At 41.1% G+C, this 16853-nt stretch overlaps 1 pseudogene; it reads right to left on the reverse strand.

The window, feature by feature from the left end:
- Nucleotides 1-8748: 8748 nt before the first annotated feature.
- On the reverse strand, nucleotides 8749-11675 carry LOC139435924 (zinc finger BED domain-containing protein 5-like; annotated as a pseudogene).
- Between the last annotated feature and the right edge of the window lie 5178 nt (nucleotides 11676-16853).

Consider the following 16853-nt stretch of genomic DNA (forward strand, 5'->3'; position numbering starts at 1 on the left):
ACCTGAAACATCGCCATCGCTACGATGGTGTGTTAAAAGCGTACGAAGACGCCTGCGCTGCTAAACTAGCGGCGAATCCAAAGCCAGCTGCAAAGGCACCGGGGCTTTTACCTATTGACGAGGCTTTTGAAAAAGGCAAGAAGTTTGCCAGAGTAATGCCAGGTAATAGTTGTTTCCATTTCTTAATATGGACCACTCATTGTTCACTCATTGTTTAGGGAAACACATTGTCATTGACATTGACTGATTGACTCAATTATATTTATTTGGGAAAATAAATATGGTCACGTTGAAGAGTCAAAACTGTTCGTGGCTTTGTTTTGTTCATATTAGTAATGCTCATGTCATTTGCTCACGACTAGTCTTTTTTTTTACCACCAGGTGTGCAAAAACTACAGGTACATTTAATATATATATATATATATATTATATTATTATCGGTTATCGGTATCGGTCTTGAGAAGCAGGAAGTTATCGGTATCGTTATCGGTTTCAAAAAACCAATATCGTGCATCCCTAATTTCAAGTGCTACTCAACTGGCTTTAGATAAGCCAGCCCTTTATTAGTATATAAGTGCGTTGTTAATAGTTCTATCGCTCGAAGTGGAGTCGAAGGAGATGAGTTTTCAGTCTGCGCCGGAAGGTGTGTAAGCTATCTGCTGTCCTGATGTCAATGGGGAGCTCATTCCACCATTTTGGAGCCAGGATAGCAAACCCACGTGTTTTTGCTGATGGGAACTTGGGTCCCCTTCGCAGCGATGGTGCAGCGAGCCGTTTGGTTGATGCAGAGCGGAGTGCACGTGCTGGGGTGTACGATTTAACCATGTCCTGGATGTAGGAAGGGCCCGATCCATTCGCGGTACACAAGTACCATTGTCTTGAAGTGGATTCTAGCAGTTATCGGAAGCCAGTGAAGGCAGCGGAGGAGCGGCGTGGTGTGGGAGAATTTAGGAAGGTTGAAGACCAGGCGAGCAGCTGCATTCTGGATGAGCTGCAGAGGTCGGATGGCACATGCAGGTAGACCAGCCAGGAGGGAGTTGCAGTAGTGTAGGCGTGAGATGACGAGAGCCTGGACCAGAACCTGCGTCACTTTCTGGGTCAGCTGGGGACGCATACTCCTGATGTTGTAAAGCATTATCACATGACATTTGCCTGTAAAAAAAGTCTGTGACCAACACATTGTTACTTTACATATGTATATCTGTTTGTTTAAAGTTTCCAGGTGATGCAGACAGACCAGAGGATGCTGACCATGAGAGACAGACCTATTCCTAACATCAGTGAACTTCAGCATTGACTCAAAGGTACAAAGACTCCTTTCATACTGTACAAAGAAACGAGAAACGTTCTGGTTTAAATAGATCAAGTAACAACTATAATCAGCTGTCACATTTCAATGTATTTAAGGCAATTATTATTTTACATTGTGAGAATTACTACCATTTGTCTCTACATATTGTCTGTAAAAGATGTGGCAAAAGTGGTTCTTGCAGTGAGACAACCGAGCAGTTGAATATTATTTAATAAGATATTTTAATGTTGATTAACTGCAGACTGTTCATTCATAATCTGATTATCTTTGTAGTACAAAGTGATGAATTAAAAAAACACATTACAATTTAAAAAATACATTATTTCTACAGCCGCTAAATAAACAAACCTCTTTCATAAATAACACACTTACTCTGCAATAATGTCATAGGTTTGATGTTTCTTGTCATTTCTGTTAGGAAAGGACATACCTGAAAGACACAACTGCCTCACCGTTTTCTCAGAGGGGCAAGAAGAAAATGAAAAGCTGATTTCAGATTAAAGACCAATACAGGACATTCACTAAGAAACTACTATTTTATTGTGAACACAAAGTCAAACAGGACCATCATTTGTGTGTGACAGCTGAGCCCAGTATGGGCTCACAGATGCAGTTAGGGGGTTTCTTCATCAGGCCTGGTCCTCCTCCATCAGGCCTGGTCCTCCTCCCAGAGAAAGACCTCTCCACCTCAGTCCTCTCCAGCCAAACCCACAGACAGGACATCCGTCATGCTGAGGTTTGTCCCAAAGTCTCTGCACGCTGTCTCAATGGATCCACACTGTGAATATGAGGGGGAAATGTGTGTCATAAATGCTTTAGACAATAAGAAATATGAAGTTTACTGTAAGGAATGGCTCATTCTTTTTTAAATAGACAAAACTATTACTGTATTTCAATATCTCACGTCTGAAAGTTTAATTTAAAAGAAGAAGAAGAGGCCCCAAAAATAAAGATTGGTATATCAATAAATGTAGTTGATTTTGTCTTTTTAATTGTTTAAAGTAAAGTAGATAGAACTGGTACTTAAGAGTTTTAATTAGTGCTGCGTACCTGGACTCACATTCAGGTTCAGGTCCGGACTCATGTCCAGAGGTTCAGGTTCATTGTGTCAAGTTGTCTGAGTAACTAAAGTGAACTTATTGTGAGCTAATTAATTGAAAATTAACTCATAATCAACTCAAATTCAAACTCATCAGGTTTATCGTGCTCCCTTCCAACGTGTCTACATTTCTCTACAAAGTACAAATGTAAAGAAATGACTACAAATGACTTATGACAGCAACTACAGTGAACTACTACAAAGTTCAAACATTTATTTCATTTACCAAACTAAAGTAACCAAACAGTCCCTGAGCTGACTGAGCCTAAATCCCTAAAACGTTGCTGAAAGGTAGAGTGTAGAGTAGACTATACGCATTACACTGTTACACACCTACTATACAGTAGACACTGTAGTGACTGTACAGTCAGAGTGTACTGTAACCATGTATTTTCTACAACTCTACTTGTGTACATTATACAGTACATACTACATACATAGTGATGTACATACATACTGTTAGAAATTAAAATCAATGTTGATATGGCGTAATTTTGAATTAAATACACTATTTAATTTAAATCCGTTTTATTCTGAAAAAAACGGAAGTTCACACTATTAACTTAATACTTTTATTCTGAACATTCTTCACTTCTGGTTAGCATTAGCATGTGACGTTTTCAAACCGTGAATCGAAGGTGAAATGACATGTGATGTTGTACACTGAGCACACTGGGATTAGCACTCATTTATTGACGCTGAATAACGTTTATCAGGTAATGTTTAAATAACCACAGACACCAGAATATACGTAAGTGCTAGTTTTTTTGCGAGTCCAAGTACCGGTTCCCGACGTTCCGGTTTTAACCGGACTTGAACCGAAACGTTTTACAAGTCCAGTACCGGTTCGGCGTACCGGTACGCAGCACTCGTTTTAATACTGTCTGGTTGCGGAGGAGGCACACAGGTAAGAGCACTAACTAGCTACCATCACATGTAGGCCGCAAGGTGAACCTCGAAAAGTCCTTGAGAAAAGAAATCCCGCTCCACAGAAGTGGAACTACACAATCTTTAGTTCATAAAAAAGAACGAGTCATGCTTATCCACCAAAAAAAAGTTTGTCGCTAAAATTCCTGCCAATTTTTCTAGGCACGTAATTATTGGCTGAACTAGTCCCTTCAACGCGTAATAATATCTTGGTCCAAAGTAGTGCCACGGTTCGTCACGTGATCGTGCTACACCAATTGGGTAGCTGCATATTGTCAACAGAAGTGAAAGATGGCGACCGCCATGGTTTCATCGAGTAGCGGGGACGAGGAAAACGCACCAGAAAGTCTCAAAGAGTCAAAATTATCAACACACAAACATTGTGACATGCATATTACGTCTGTGAAGCACGAAAAGGTTGATTATTTTACCAATACAAGATGGAATACGTACAGGACAAGCTTACAACGGTGGCTCGGCTTGAAGGGAGACTCTCGGAACGTGGTGGCTGAAAACCACAAGTTTAACAACCACTGTTGATGTTGTTGAAGACCTGCAGTGTGATCATGAGGAATGTGACACACGGGTGTTTTTACATGCCCAACATGCTGCACAGGAGCACAAAGCTGTCATCATCAAGAGCTCTGACACTGATGTGGCCGTCATTGCTCTAAGTCTGCAGGCAGATTTGCCATGCAGCTTATATGTGTTCACAGGGACTGGCAACAGGACACGGATCATTGACATTGCCATGGTGTCATCAGCTCTCGGAACCAGTGTGTGTTCAGCCTTGATTGGAATTCACACGTTCTCTGGGTGTGACTCCACAAGCGCTTTCTATGGCAAAGGTAAAAGAAAGTCATTTGCTGTTGCATGTGAGAAAGATGACTACCTTAAGGCTTTTAGAAGTTTAGGTACTAACTTTGACTTGGAGCAATCAACATTTGCACTTCTTTGCCGGTATGTTGCAGCATCTGATATTTAAGAAGTGTGTTACATTTGAAATGGCAGAAAGTCTTGTTGCAATTTCCAGATATTAAAAGAGGTCCTTTGAGTTTCTCTGGTAATTATCAATAGTAGCAGTTAAGTGAATACTGTTCAAACAATACCTGTGTTTGTGTTTTATATTGATTTCTCTGTTTTATCCTTTCATAAATGTGAGGACTAAAATGGCTATAAACAAGAACTGTTTAGAGAAAACAGGGTTTTATTACTCTGTGGGGGAGGTGGAGCAAGACCCCACTGTGGTCTCTGGAATGTGGGGGGATGTGTGTATGTGTGGAGGCTGCAGAAATAGGAGACAGTGAATGTCAGAGGTGTTTGTTTGAGATGACCGGAAAAGACGACCAGTTAAACTCCACCCCTTCCTGTTTCTGTTGTTATGAAAGGCTATTCAGCCTTTTGTTCTGTCTCTCTCTTCTCGCGCCACCCGGACCGGAAGGTCGTGGCGGCCTGTGAACAAGGGCCAGGAGTAGGCCTACTCCTGACATTACGCATATTATATGATATGGTTTTGTATGGTAATGTATTGATTGTATTGCATTGCAGTTGTTAAAAACAGCTTCTTCCACCTCAGGCAGCTAGCCAAAATAAAGCCTTTTTTAAATAGTGACCTCTTTGAAACTGTAATCCATGCCTTCGTCACCTCCCGCTTGGATTATTGTAATGCACTATATATGGGGATAAGTGCATCCTCCCTTGCTCGCCTCCAGATGGTGCAAAATGCAGCAGCACGGCTACTAACAGGCACAGGCAAACACGAGCACATTTCCCCCATTTTATCTTCACTCCACTGGCTGCCCGTTCATTTGAGGATTCATTTTAAAACTCTTTTATTTACTTTTAAAGCCCTGAATGGCCTGGCCCCGCCGTACCTCTCTGAGCTGTTACACAGCTACACGCCCACTCGCACTCTCAGGTCAGCTGATCAGTTGCTCCTGAGGGTGCCAAAAACAAAGTCTAAGCGTAGAGGGGACCGTGCTTTCTCTGCTACCGCCCCTAAACTGTGGAACGACCTGCCCTTGCTCATCAGACAGACTCCCACACTGACTGTTTTTAAATCCCGTCTGAAAACCCACCTCTTCTCCTTGGCATTCAGAAACAAGTAGAGTGTTGCTTTTATTTGCTTTCAGTGGTCTATTGTTTTTATTATATGCCTGTTATTTATTTTTTAATTATTACGTTTATTCTGGTTTGTTTTGTGTTTGTATCTTGTATTTTAAATGTATTTATATTATGTTGTGTGAGCTTATCTCTCTGTACAGCACTTTGGTCTGAAGGTTTTTAAAGTGCTATATAAATAAAGTTGGATTGGATTGGATTGTTATATTACCATTAAAATAGATTATTGTTTTTAACGGATACTTGTATGCTCTGGATTCCTTCCTGTATGATAACCAGCTTGTTAGGGACGCACAGAGATTTGGAATGCGGACCAGTTGTCCTTACAAATCTCTAATAATGTATGTCACCTATATGATCAGCCAGCAGCCGAAGATGTAAATGATGCTAGGTACAAGGCTTTCTGTATGGCATCATCGGCCTTGCCAGAATTAAACATTCCCCCTACTCCTGATGCCCTCCATCAGCACGGCAAAAGGGCAAATTACCAGGCAGCAATAATGAGGTCCTGTCTCAAAAGAGAAATTAATGCTCCATCACCTTCTGGATATGGTTGGGAAATAGAGGATGGGAACTTACACGTCACCTGGATGACAAGAAATCCTGCCCCTGACAGTGTGTTGCATGTGATACACTGCAGCTGCAAAGAGTCTGCCTGTGAGAAAGGCAGATGTTCATGCTTCTCTGCAGGACTCTGTTGCACAGACTTATGTCGTTGCTCAAGTTGTGCAAATAAAAAAGAAACAGAGGAAGAGAACGATGACTGCCCTGACACTGACAGTGAGGAATAGGAATAAAAGAGCCTTCTTTCCACCTTTCTTAAGCTCTTTTCTGTTCTTTTGGTTTTAGCGCCTGGCCGACGCGCTCACACATCACTCAGAGATACGTTTTTGGTACATTTATTTCCAAGTTATCGTATCTTACCAGACGAGGTTGAAACAGTGTTCGTCCTTTAAATAAACAAATAGTCTCTTCTCTGCAGTGCAATGCAGCGGTCAAAAAACCGTGTGGCTTCACAACCAAACTAGAACACAGAGTATAATCAGCAGGACTCTTTTAACCAGCTGAGGCAATCACAGCACCAATCAGCCGCTCCGCCCAGCCGTGGCTGCGGATCACGATCACCTGACACCAATCAATTATACTCCATTACATGTCCTTATTCTGTTTTGTACTGTTTTCTATGTCATACATTTTTATATTTGTAATAAATCTCGTTTTTATGGTTCATCAGTGTTGTTTTCATTTGTGGAGGGATGAATGAGTAAATAAATGAATCAATGGACATTGGTATAAGTAAGGCAAGGCAAGTTTATTTATATAGCACTTTTCAACACAAGGCAATTCAAAGTGCTTTACAAAAAATGAAAGACATTAAGAAAATGGCATTTAAAATCAGTCATTAAAAAGAAAAGCTAATAAAATAAACATTAAAAGAAAAAAGTACATGGATCAAAGTTACAGTGCAGACTAAGATATGAATAGTTCAATTAAAAGCAGCGACAAAAAGAAAAGTCTTCAGCCTGCAAGTACTGCATTTTATTGATCTAAATTACTTAACGTAACAAGTTAACCTTCTTCTTGGAGGCAGCTATGTATGAAATCAAGTCATTTTAATTGTGCATTTAATGTGTACAGGGTAACAACAGACAGACAAAAAGTCCTCAGTCTAATGGAATAATCCACGAGCTCAGCCAATGAACCTAGCGATGCGAACATGGTAGTCTAGGAATGATAGTTTGATAAATTTGAGTTTGATATACTTTATTAATTCCCGTGGGGAAATTGTTTGTAGCTGGAGTTGGCTGATAAACGCTGCTAGTCAATGTTGATTCGATGGTCAACTCTGTTCCCAGATAGTAAAACCTCTCACAAATACCGCGTATATAACGCAAATACCTCGGACTTAGTGATGTATTAAGACATATGACAAAACATGACATAAAACAAGCATACAGCACTGTTTAGAATCCATTTGGTCTGGTTTAGCGCAACCATGTAGGCGGCCATCTTTCACTTCTGTTGACAATATGCAGCTACCCAATTGGTGTAGCACGATCACGTGACGAACCGTGGCACTACTTTGGACCAAGATATTATTACGTTTTGAAGGGACTAGTTCAGCCAATAATTACGTGCCTAGAAGAATTGGCAGGAATTTTAGCGACAAACTTTTTTTTGGTGGATAAGCATGACTCGTTCTTTTTTATGAACTAAAGATTGTGTAGTTCCACTTCTGTGGAGCGGATTGAAACGATAACAGGGTTCACCTTATGGCCTAATGTAACTAAGCTTGACTTGAATTTATTAAAAGTATAATTAAGTAACAGCAACAAATCAATAACAAAAATCATGCAAAAATGTGAATCTTTGCTGGGTCCACTGTTGAATTTACCACATATTGTATATTTTAGAAACCTTAAGGCATTTATAGATTTGAATGCAAGTAATATCCCAAAACTCAATACCTTAGATCAGTGGTTCTCAACCTTTTTACACCAAGTACCACCTGAGAAAATAGTTGGCTCTCCAAGTACCACCATATGACCAATGTTAAAATACAGTCGTACAGTTCATGCAGGACTCGGAGGCAAATGTATTCATAATAACATTATTTATTGTCAGCAACAGCTACTTGTACAAAGGGCAGTCCCTCTCCCCCTCACTCATCACTCACTCACACACACACCACAAGTGAGAACATAAAGAACAAAATAATAACTTATTCTCACACAACAAATGACAACTGTACAGTACTTCAATCATACATACACACACTCAATTAAATGCAATAGCTTTCATAGCATGACCATAGTGACATATATTGCCAAAGCTCTATGTTGCAACATCCATACACAAATACACACAAATAAACACATAAACAGTTATAAACAAACTGCTTAGAATTTGGTGTGTCAGCTCAGGTTGATTCCCTCAGGCAGGCAGAGACTAACTGTCCTGCAACAATGCAGCTCTCTTTATTTTCATTTTGAAATTATTGAGGCCACACACACACACACACACACACACACACACACACACACACACACACACACACACACACACACACACACACACACACACACACACACACACACACACACACACACACACACACACACACACACACACACACACACACACACACACACACACACACACACACACACACAGCAACTGGGAACAGAACCAAATAATAACAAATTACAACTGTACAGTACTTCATTCATACACACACTCTCACTCTCTCTCTGCCACACATTGGTGTCCATTGACAAGTCACCTAAATCTAATGAGAAGGTTGCGCCTGTCTCCGTGAACACAGTCCTTTGATGTCTGGGGCAATCGAGGTGAGCTTCAGTCTCAGGTCTGGCTCAGTATTCAGCCTGCTTCTGTATTTGGTTTTAATAACAGCAAGGGAAGAGAAGCCTTTCTCACACAGATATGTGGTCGCAAAAGGAAGGAGAAAGCGCACAGCTTTGTCAGACAGGGCGGGGTATTCTCTGTGTTGCTTTATCCAAAAGTCCACTAAAGACTGCTTTCTGAAAGCAGGCTTTAGTGTTTCATCACAAGACAACTCTATTAAACTCTCCTGCTCAGCCACAGTTAAGTTATTTGGCAGTCCAGAGGCTTCCATGCTGAACGGGCTTCTCATCCAGCTGTTGTCTTCGGTCATCACTGGGAAATACTGGCGGAACTGTTGTCTGAGTGAGACAAGGTGTGCAACCATGTTGTCCCTCACTCCTTCATCAAGGGTCAGCTCGTTCTCAGACAGAAAACTCTCTAAAGCAGGGAAAGCTGAAACATCACCTGCCTTGACTTTGATTTCGAAGAACTCCAACTTTTTCAGCATTGTGTTGATTTTGTCCTGCACATCAAACACATTGATGGAGAGTCCCTGTAGTCCCAAATTCAGGTCGTTTAAACGGGAGAAAATGTCTGACAAGTATGCCAACTGGCTGAGCCACACTGTATCATCAAACATATCTGATAAGGGGACGTTTTTGTCCTGTAAGAAGACTTGGACTTCTCTGTGCAATTCAAAAAGCCTTGAAAGCACTTTCCCTCTTGATAGCCATCTTACTTCTGTATGGAGCAGAAGTTGGACATGCTCGCTGCCCATCTCATCACAGAGCACTTGGAATAGGCAAGACTGCATTGGGCGGGCCTTTAAGGCCCTGTCACACTGTCCCGAAATTGACACCCGATGGACACACGATAAAGGAAATGTTCAAATTCGGCTGTGATCGTAGCAACATCGGGCCATTCGTGAGGGCATCTAAGCCATCGTATGACCGCCGGTGGAGTTTCTCAGGCTCCGGCAGCAACTTCGTGAGCGGCAACTTCGTAAGGCACTCGTGAGGGCATCTTGTCAAATCGTGTCATCTTCGTGTTATCATCGGTGCATTCACATTCATTCTGATCGGGGCGAATGCCCGATGGCACCGAGGATAACAAGATGCCCTCACGATGGCCTTACGAAGGGCAAAATTGACACACGAATTCAACACGAAAATGAACCTTCGCAAGGTCCTTCGGCAATTTTTTGGCATGCCAAAGATTTTGCCTCCGCTCACGAAGTTGCTGCCGGAGCCTGAGAAACTCCGCCGGCGGTCATACGAAGGCTTAAGATGCCCTCACGAACGGCCCGATGTTGCTACGATCACAGCCGAATTTGAACATTTCCTTTATCGTGTGTCCATCTGGTTGTTTTATTGCACAACAAAATCATGTAAATATATTATGTAAATAACCCAATTTGTGTTCTGTGAAACTAAAAAGGATATAATATATTATTTTGAAGGACAGTTGACAGGAAATTGTTGTTGTTATGGAAACAACATTACGGAGAAAACGTAATATTTTCTACATATAAAGACGGAGAAAGTAAAGAACAAAGTCTGAAGATATCAGTACAGTATCATAGTACTGTAACATAATTGTTTTTGGTACTTTCATTGCAGTTGTATGTCTTAAATGTAATGTAAATGTTGCCTTTGTGTGTGGTTCGGGGCCATCTTCGTGCGAAATTCACAATTCCATATTCGTGTGTCCATCGGGTGTCAATTTCGGGACAGTGTGACAGGGCCTTTATGAAGTTCACACTCTTCACAGCAGAGTCCAGCACAAACTTCAAGCCATCGGGCATCTTCTTCACCGCCAGCGCCTCCCGGTGGATGCTGCAGTGTGCATCTCCGGTGCAACCTCTTTGATCCGAGCTGCTACTCCGCTGTGGCGGCCAGTCATAGCCCTCGCGCCGTCTGTGCAGACTCCAACACACTTTTTCCATTCAAGTCCATTCTCTTGCACAAACGCGTCTAGGAGCTGGAATATGTGCTCAGCTGTTGTTCTGGTCTCCAGTGGTTGACAGAACAGAAAGTCTTCCTGAGATGCACCATCATGTTCATATCTGACATAAACCATCAAATTGGCCAAATCTGCAACATCAGTAGTCTCGTCCAGCTGGATGGAATAATAGCTACTACTTTTAATGCGCTCAATCAATGTATTTTTAACATCGTCTGCCATCTCTACTATTCTCCGTGACACAGTGTCATTTGAAAGTGACACCAAATGTAACTGTTTGGCAGCCTTCTCGCCACACATGATTTCTGTCATTTCTTTTGCGAGTGGGAGACAAAGTTTTTCGCCAATTGTGTGTGGTTTACCGGCTTTTGCAATGCCGAGGCTGGCACGATACGAGGCTTCCTGGGCCTTGGCTATGGGTGTACAGCTGGATTGGATCGTTGACTTGCACTTATTCAGTAGATCACATTTTCTTGTAAAGAATTCCGCTGGCTTGTCTTGCAGGTGGGCATGTTTAGTTTTAAGGTGCCGTTGGAGGTGCGATGGTTTCATAGAATTGTTACTTAACACTTCACCACAAATCACGCACTGTGGTCTGGGCTCATTATCTGTCCCACTGCAGCTGAATCCAAATGTAATGTAACCCTGGTTGTATTTCCAAACTGGTTTGTGTCTCTTTTTTATGGACTCACTTGCGCTGCTGCTGATGGAGTCACTCGCAGCTACGTTAGCAGCGTTAGCACTGGGCGGCGTTGTGGCTGCGCATATCACTGTTGCGTTGCTGGTGGAGCCTGCGCTTGCGCTCGCTTGACTGTCCTCCTCCTCATTCACTTGTTCCCTTTCGCCGGTAATGTTCTCCTCTGTACCTCTCTTCCGTATACCTCCCGTTTTGAGCCACGTTTTTAGCATAATTCAGCTTTCTTTCATAGCTTTCTTGCAACGTTCTAATCTTTCGCGGGTAGTCATAGCAACGCCAAAAATAAATAAAAATCTTTTTTTTTCGTTTCTAAATCTAAAAACAACAATAGCCTATTACAGGGGTCGGCAACCTTTTTGATATGAAGTGCCATTTAAAAAAGAAAATTGTTATCAGCGTGCTCAATAAGATCGAGAATTATCAACGGGGAGCTTGACGCTCGTCAACTATCAGCAGGAGGGCGGGGGAGCCTCGCTGCGGGGAAGCAGTGTGTGGACCTGTCAGCGCAACTTACATGATGCCGAATTTAACAAACACCTTTAAATAATTGGTTTAAACGGCATAATAATAAGGACGATCGTCCGTTCTGTGATTCTCCAGAGCACACATGTTATGATATTACGCAAAAACTGCGGCATTTGTACAGATCCTTATGGGTACTGCAATTAGTGAAGTGCTTTCCTCCGTGGTGAAACGATCAGCACCACGGAGGAAAGCGGCAGAAAGTCACCTGGAGTTAAGGGAACGGGGCTGCGTTGCGTGCATGGCTTCCTTCTGCAGGTAACGGGGAGACGTTACCTGCAGAAGGAATAATAATAATAAAAATAAAATTTCAAATAAATATTTTTTAATATTTCAGATTCCTTCGCGTACCACCTAGCGGGAGCTCGCGTAACACTGAGAACCACTGCCTTAGATTATTATTGAAAGTTTTGCTGAATAGTTTCATGTTCACGTGCAGACCAGGCACAACAGATGTAGGTTAGCCGGCTAGCTGGAGTACAAAGGTTAGTCTTATATTTACTTACTGCTAACTAACTAATGCTAACATAACTGTCGGCTAGAAGTACACAGTTTAATCAACCATATTTAACTAGCCATTGTCCTCTCAGCCTGACATATCAATCACTTCAATAAATGATAAAACAAAAAAAGGAAAGGTTGTGGCTCAATTTCGGCTTAGTTAGCTTGTTAGCTTATTGCAGCTGTGCATGTTGCTAGCGGGTTACTTGCTAGGCCACCTCACGAGCTGCGCCAGGTGATGTAAACAAGAAAACCTCGATAGACCAGACCTTCTCAGTTTGTAGACCGCTCTGCCCGGGGTCCAGCCTACGGCTGCGGTGCCGTTTCTCTATAAATCCATGCTGATTTCAACATTCTGTTTTCGTTCTTCTTCTTCTTCATCTTCTTTAATGGCGACTTGCAACCAGACGAGAATTATCGCCACCTACTGTATCACTGCAGCATTGTTCTTTGTTAGTTCCGTTTCATTACAATGACTTCCGTTACATTACAATGACTTCCGTTACAGCAAGAATCCCCTCACACACACATAGGTGAAACACATGCACATTCCCTACTGAGAACCTTTCAGTAAAATGTTTTTCAGGAGTGTGTGTGTGAGGTTAATTTTCAGTAGTGTGTGTGCGAGGTGTTCAGTACAACCCGGTATCACGGCAAGATGTGAACATGTGACGATTTACCATGCTGGGAGCTGTGAAGATGTCACGATTTCAAACGTGACAGTTACACGGTATTGTTAACCCATGTTAACCAGTGGAGAAATAACCGGAAATACCAACCAAATGCTACTCCGACGTAATGATTGATTTTGTAATAGTCACACTCGATTACGCCGATTTTCTTGTTGCCCCAGCTGGTCGACACCTCTTTTAGCAGAAACAAAGGCTACATTAATGTATTAAATCGATGTTAATCCGTGTGTGTGAATGTGGAATTAACGAACGTGACGTTGTGCGATTGAGTTGCCAGGCAACAGCTTCGGTTCATGTTCATTTACAAACTCTTCAACTACAACCGTAGTTATATTTAAAAACATGTTAGAAGGCCTCACGAAATACTTTAATGCAAATTAAAATGTAAATGTGAAGGAATGTGTGTATAACAAAATACATCGGTCATAAACGAAACCGGAAACAGATGTAGGCAAGATCCTCAGCTCGATGATTGGATGGTTTAGCCGCAATGCATGCTGGGATTTGGTGTTTATGTGATGTGAAATCTGAAAACGTTTTTTAAAAATACAATAATACTTTATTCCGAGTGTGCTTTCTTTTCTCTTTGAAAGTCATCACATAGCGGCATTGTAATACACGGTTCGGCTGCATTAAATATTACATATCTGCTGTAATTCTCTATTTATAGAGCCCTGCTGAGAAGACTTCTAGACAAACAGGAGAACTGCCGCCAAAACTGAAGATGTGACGTGGATCATAAATATATAAGCAATTAAACAACATCTTACATTTCTTTTCACACAATACATCTCCTTGCAGTATCAACACTAATTCGGCTGACTTTTATATTTGATCCAATTGGTAGATAGGCTGTATTTACACCATAAAGGTGCACAGCTGATATAAAGGGACACCTAGTGGTTAAAGCATGTTATTATTTTATTATTAGATATTAATAGGATCCCTATAAAGTATATTCATTATTCGTTATTCTCTACTAATAGTTCATTAAAGACTGTATATAATGACTAGTTTGCATATCCCTTTCAAGATTTTCTAAGCTAAGATTTATTGACTTATCATATTATACACAACTACTGTATGCAATGAATGAAGAGCTTGGGTCGCAGGTTCCTCAACAGTGCATTACAAGACATCTATTAATATGTGTGTGTACTCCACCATTAAACTGTCATTCTGCACATTTCTTATACTTTCTACATAGGCTACATCTTATAAGACAGGGGTGGGGAACCTTTTTCCTCTCAAGGGCCATTTAAATTTGTTCAACATCCTCCGAGGGCCATACAAATGATTGACCTCTGCTTAAAAAAACTAAAATCACAGCCCATTTATTTCTTCTTTCTTTCATGCTGTGCAAAGAAAAAGCAACCTCTTAATCCAGATATCTTACCATGACTCATGTATGCATGCACGTGCACGGTTGTGGCATGACCACCAAAACAGAAAGATATGGACACAAATGTGCAAATGTATTTAGTTTCCTATCCATGTGGACATGATTTATGTGGGGGGGGGGACCTAACCTCCTCCCGGGAAGATTTTTTTTTAAATGTTGAAGTTAAAAGCATCAATCTGGTGCACTTTGAGAGCAACATTAAGAGATCTATGGATAATCTCTCAACACCCATATGAAACAGAACTGTAAGCATATTTACTTTTTCTTTATGGATATTTTACAAATCACTCCCCTTTCAAACTGTATTCTTGTTTATTAATAACAACTTTTTGTTACTGTCATATAGTATTTTATACCTGTTTACTTTATTCTCTTATTTTTTTCTAACTATAATGATCATATAAAGATGTGCCTTTACCTCACTGGTTGTAGAAAAAGCTTCTTATATTCGTTAGCATAGCTAGCTAACCATATGCTAATAACAACAAAGCTATTGACTGTATGATCAGTATGACCCACGTTCTGGTGCTCTCCGTCAGAACCAGAGCCCTAGAGATACTAAGAGTTATGACACTCCCATAGACCTCCGTTGTAAAAAATGGCGGCGCCTACTTCCGGGGTATGGACATCGAAATAGTTCAAAATATTGTCATTTGGGCGTTGGACCTCATTCACTTACATTACGGCGCGTCGATTAGTTCCAGAGGTAAGTTGCTGAAATATCGAAATCTTTTGAATTGTCAACTGTCTATATTGTATCAGAGGCCCTTTATGATGCTTATACTGGTCTTCATTTGTATATGCACAGCGTAATTATCTATATTTTATCTTGGTTATTACAACCAATTTTGCTAGCATTGCCTGCTAGTTAGCTAGCGCGACTTCGTCAGCTTTGAAGGTAAGATTTCAGTAATGAATCGCTAGCAGCTTATATATCAATGATGCTGGGTAACTAACAAGCAGGATTTAGATTGATTATGTGTTTTTATTGTTATTTTGGTTTTTATCTGCTGAACCTGACCGTGTTAGCCATCCTTAGTCGGCTTTTTCTGTATGATATGACTTAACTGCTAGCACTAGTAGAAATGAGGTGGCGTTTGTGATAAATATTTCATTGCATTTTGGGATATACTAACATTTCATTATGTGACATGTTGACTGTACTTAGTTTTTTTTTGTACTGTTCCGTGTTAACTTATCTGTAGCCTACTGTACAACTAGCCTAGCGCTACTTTTTAATGCTTGATGGCATGCTAGGATAGATTCCTTTGTATTGTAATATACACACTAGGGGTGCAACGGTACACGTACCCGTACCGAAATTATTCGGTACGGGCCCTTCGGTTCGGTACACGTGTGTACCGAAGTGTACCGAAGTGTACCGAACGAATATAACGTTAAACGTAAAAAATTGAGAACGTGAACAACTTCTTGGAAGTAATCTCAGGTGCTGCGTTGCAGCATTCAGAGTAATTTGCTCCCATTGGGCTCATCGCGTCATAGAGCGAGCAAGTCATTTCATTGGATGAGAGGGCACGCTATGAGAGCTGGTCAGAGGGATGCATTCAAATTTAGTCAGTAATTTGAGGAACTGTCGAAAATTAATGGCGAACGCAGATAAAGTTGAGCTCGAAAATCCTCCAGCATCATTGAAGTCTCCGGTTTGGGAACATTTTGGTTTCGCAGTTACATACAAGGATGACGGACAAAGACAGGTGGACCAAACCAAAGCTGTTTGTCGGCATTGTTCAACTAAAATTGGTTACGCGGCTGGCAATACATCAAACTTGCACACTCTTGAAAAGGCATCACCCGAACGTGAATATCACCGGTACCAAAAGAAAAAAGACTGAAGTGCAAACTCAACTCCCGCTAGCATTTGAGCCTCCACCACTCGCAAAAACTTCAGACCGAGCCAAAGCTATTATAAACGCCAAATATCCTTATGTTGCCATGTTAGCAAAGCGCTACCTGGCTGTATCTGCTACCTCTGTCCCTAGCGAGAGGGTTTTCTCCACAGCAGGAGACATTGCTAGTGCCAGCAGATCTGCCCTTTCGGCAAGCAATGTGGACAAGTTCATTTTTCTTTAAACAACATGAAAATACAATGACAAGCAAGTCATAATGTCAAACTGGCTGCTTAGGTACTAGTACAGTACAGTTCAAATACAGATAATTTCAGTTCATCGAAATGCTGCACCTTAATGTTCATTTGATTATATTTTGTATTTATTTGAGTGAATACATTATTCACAGTTTAATAATAATAAAAA

This window comes from Pseudochaenichthys georgianus, chromosome 20 (assembly GCF_902827115.2).
Source record: "Pseudochaenichthys georgianus chromosome 20, fPseGeo1.2, whole genome shotgun sequence".
NCBI classification, from domain to species: Eukaryota; Metazoa; Chordata; class Actinopteri; order Perciformes; family Channichthyidae; genus Pseudochaenichthys; species Pseudochaenichthys georgianus.